This window comes from Chinchilla lanigera, unplaced genomic scaffold (genome assembly GCF_000276665.1).
Source record: "Chinchilla lanigera isolate Chin_1 unplaced genomic scaffold, ChiLan1.0 scaffold00182, whole genome shotgun sequence".
NCBI lineage: Eukaryota > Metazoa > Chordata > Mammalia > Rodentia > Chinchillidae > Chinchilla > Chinchilla lanigera.
In genome coordinates this window covers 515544-519660 of record NW_004955583.1, presented here as the reverse complement: position 1 = coordinate 519660, position 4117 = coordinate 515544, and positions in this window count along the sequence as shown.

Here is a 4117-nt window from a genome sequence, read left to right as displayed (position 1 = left end):
TTTTTTTGTCTTTTTGAGACAGGTTCTCACTATGCACTTCAGGCTGGCCTTGAGCTCATTTTGTAGCCCAGGCTGGCCTCGAACTTGCAGCGATCCTCCTGCCTCAGCTTCATGAGTGCTGGGATCACAGGCGTGCATCAATCACCATGCCTGGCTTCTAGGCTTCTAGTCCTAGGTTTTTTTGTTTCTGTTTTTGTCCCTCGCCCCCCCCTATTGAGAATCAAACTCATGACCTCGTGCTTGCCAGGCAGGCGCTATGCCGCTGAGCTAAATCCCCAGCCCCAAGTCCTATTTTTTTTGATGACTCTCCACACTGATTTCCAAAGTAGTCTACACTCCCACCAACGGTGGAGAAGGGTTCCTTTTGCCCTCCAGCCCCTCCAGCATTTGTTATTGGTTGATTTCTTGATGATGGCCATTCTTTCCAGGTGAGATGGAATCTCAGTGTTTTAACTTGCATCTCAAATGACCAGTGATGTTGAACATTTTTTTCATGTACTTATTTGCCATTTCTACTTCTTCATCTGAGAAGTGGCTATTATTTCAGATGCCCATTCTTTATTGTGTCTTTAAATTGGGGGGGAGCTGACTTTTCTTGAGTTCTTATATATTCTAGATGTTAGTCCTTTGTCTGAGGAACAGCTGGTAAAGGTTTTTCCCCACAATGTGGGTTGTCTCTTCACTCTGTTGTGGTTTCCTTTGCCGGGCAAAAGCTTTTTAATAAAATAATATCCCAGTTGTTGATTCTTTGTGGTGTCTCCTTTTTCAGAGTACTGTAGTTTTTAAATGTAGCAAATAAATAATAAAATGAAAAAAAGAAAAACCATCCCCCTCCAAAAAAAAAAAGAAAGAAAGAAAGAAAAACAAGAAAAGAGAAAGGAAAAATATATCTACTTCCAGGAAAGTGTCTGCTGTCACTGGTAAACAACGTGTGGAGACAGAGTCCAGATCCATGTTGATTTATCCCAGCAAGCCAGCAGTAGCTTTATGGTGGGTAGTGGATAATCTGAGTGAGATTGTACTTTTATTTCCCCTGAAGTTCAGGTGGGATTCTGGCCGTGAGGCTGAGACCAGACCCGCTCAGCCTGCAGCCGTTAGCGTATGTACCGTCTGTAGACTTAAACTCAGCCGGGAGCTGCTCAATGGAGCCGGTGTTTGTTCTGAGTTCTGAGCTCCGCCAGCCCCTCTCCAAAATGGCTCCTGGGCAATCGCTCTCTCCTGCGGGAAGACCAAGCCCTCAGCACTCACTGACAGCTAGTGCAGTCCTTCATGTCCTGTTCTCTTCCACTGCAACGTCTCTCCTGGAGGCCTTTGGTGTCGCCAGCAGTCACCATGCGTCTGTGAGTGTGAACCGTTCCTCCGGGAAGTGAGTCCCAGCTCAGGGAGAACACGCTGCCTGCCACCTCCTTCTTCTTTGTAGAAATTTCTCTCTTCCCCTTCCCCTTGGGTTCAGTCCTTGATTCAAATCCTTCCTGGGCCCAGGGGACCCACGGCCCTGCTTTTCTTCCTTGTGTTGCTATATTCTGGTGTCTGGACAGCCAATCTCTGGGAGGCTCTTTCTCCACTGCTCACCATGCTGCCATTTTCCCGAAAGTCTATCATTCATTTTTAAAAGTGAAAATGGTATTCCATAAGAAAGAGGCTCATTCAGCTAACACAAACTATTTTCCTTGAGATAAACAGTATTTTGGAATGTAGCATACGCACTTCCTGTCTACCTTCCACTTTATCAGGTGAGGTGGTACACAGATGCGGACTCAGGAATGATTCTTTCATGTGGCAAATTTTTACTGTTTACTGTGATTGTGACATTGCAGAGACTGATTCTTGCCAAGGCACCAGTAGAATTACCTCAACACAGACGTCAGCACAAGGAGAAGGTGAACGTTGTCTTGGTATTGGCCTCATGATAGATTCCGTCAGAGGATCCTACTGACTGCAGGGATTCCGCAGAGTACACTCTAAGAATGACTCTTGGAGTAGACCGGGAGCCCTGGGCCCTGGGCCCTGCTTCTCTTCACGTTCCAGAATCCCGTTCTCTGAGCTCACTGCCTCCAAAACCTAGCATGGAGGTCTGCCTCTGGCCTCTTCTAGCAGACAGCCCCTGAAAATCTGATTTCTGTTTTGCAGTCAGAGGGCTGGGGTGCGGAGGATAATTATTTCCCATTTGGAGTGGGAAAGATCTTGTGTCCAAAGGCACCAGACGGAGATCACTCAGGACCCATCGGGTTCGTTACACAGACCCTTAGCATTTATCTGAATCCCAGCTATGGGGAAGCTGTGAAATCTACAGAAGAAATCCTGGCTCCTTCGCCGCTAACGGCGTTAGTGAGCCAACCTGAGGCCCACAGAGCTCCGGGTGGTTCACTAGGTGAGAGGTGCACTGCCCAGCAGACTCCGTGGCGGAGAGAGCCTGCCGCGTCTGTGCTGATCGGGAGCCGTGGGCATGCGGCTGCTGCGGCTTGGAATGTGGGTTCCTGTTTACTCATCTTTCCAGTGCTGGGGATGACTCGAGGACCTTCCGCATTCCAGGCACATGCTCCTGCTGAGCTGCATTCCCAGCCCCTAGAATTTTCAGTTTTATTTAATGCATTTAAAAAGTTATGTGGCTGGTAGCTGTCATATTTGACAGTGCATGCTTTTAGTTTTCTGTCTCTCATAGAATAAATATATTTGTACTGCAGGAATCTTATAGTGAAGTATATTTAGAGTTTCTTTCTATGGGAGCCATGGATTTGTCTCTGTGGGTCTTAGACAGAGAGACCTTAACCAAAAGGTCTCTCTTAGACAATAAGATCTTAACCAAAACCTAAAGAGCACTAGCAAATGCTCATAACTGGGCTGGTAGAGCACCCAGGCTGGAGCCCGTGCACGGCACAGTAAATAACCGGGTAAGTTCGTTCCAGTCGCGGTGCTCACACTTGTCTGTGTTGTCTGCTTTAGTCTGAAGAAGGAAGAGAGCGATCTTTATGCCAGTGTGAACTAGTCACTCAATACGACACATAACAAGTTCTGTGCAGAGAAACAGTTTTTAAAATTATAAAACAAGAGATTTAAACCGTAGAACTCTATCTGCTGCTTCTCCTGTCTCCATGTTCCAAGCAGTTCGTCTCTCCCCACCTTTGGACCCCATCCCCTCCCTGTCACACCTAGATGGAAATGTTCATGCAATGTTTACAACTGTGGAGGGAAGTTTTCTCTAAGCAGGACCCAAAGGTGAAAAATGATTAAGAAAACTGATTACAACTTTTAAGGCTTCAGTTGGGCACCCCCAAAACTCACAAGTCTGCATTTTCTCCCAGCCACCCTCAACGACATAAAGGAGCTGATAACACAATAGTAACGCGGGCAGGCTCTCATTCAGGAAAAGAGGCTGGGCCTCACACCTGTTGCGGAGTGCAAGAACACACACTGCGGAGAGCTCTGAGGTGTCCCTGGAGGAAGGCGGCAGAGAGACTGTTGTAAGGTCTGGTCTTGGGGGGGTGACTACGGTAAGGCCTGAGAAAGTGGGCTTTGCTCTAGACTGGGCATCCGGCAGGAAGCAAGGTGATTCTGCAGTGTGTTTCTCTTAAGTCCTCTCTCTACGCAGGGCACAGTAGATCAGGACAAAGCTACGATTGGTGAAGAAACATCACACTTTCCATGTTGGCCAGAGGAGTGCTAGGGCTGAGCTGCAGGCCCTCTCCCTTTGCTTCCCTTTCCTGTGGGCTCAGAGTGGCCATGCCTCATGCTGGTGTCTACGAGATGATTTCTGGGCAGCAGGAGAATCACACGGCTTAACAGTGAGCCTCCGTCAGCTTCCCGCACGCCAGGGCTTAGGTGTCAGTGTCAGGCAGTTCCCATGTCTCATAGGCTGCTTTTTCACTGCCTTGAAGTTAGTATTTAAAAATCCCTCCATCCCACTTGGAAAGTGATTAATCAATATTAGATGAAATTTGGAATAGAATGTCAAATAGATAGGTAATAAATAAATATGAAAAACTAAAATGTGAACATTTAAATAAAATTTAAAGGCATGAACATAAATGATGATAGTATTGTGAGGGGTATATTCAGGGTTACAAATGTTGATGGGGTTAAAATGGGTATAAAGGGGCTGGGGATTTAGCTCAGCAGC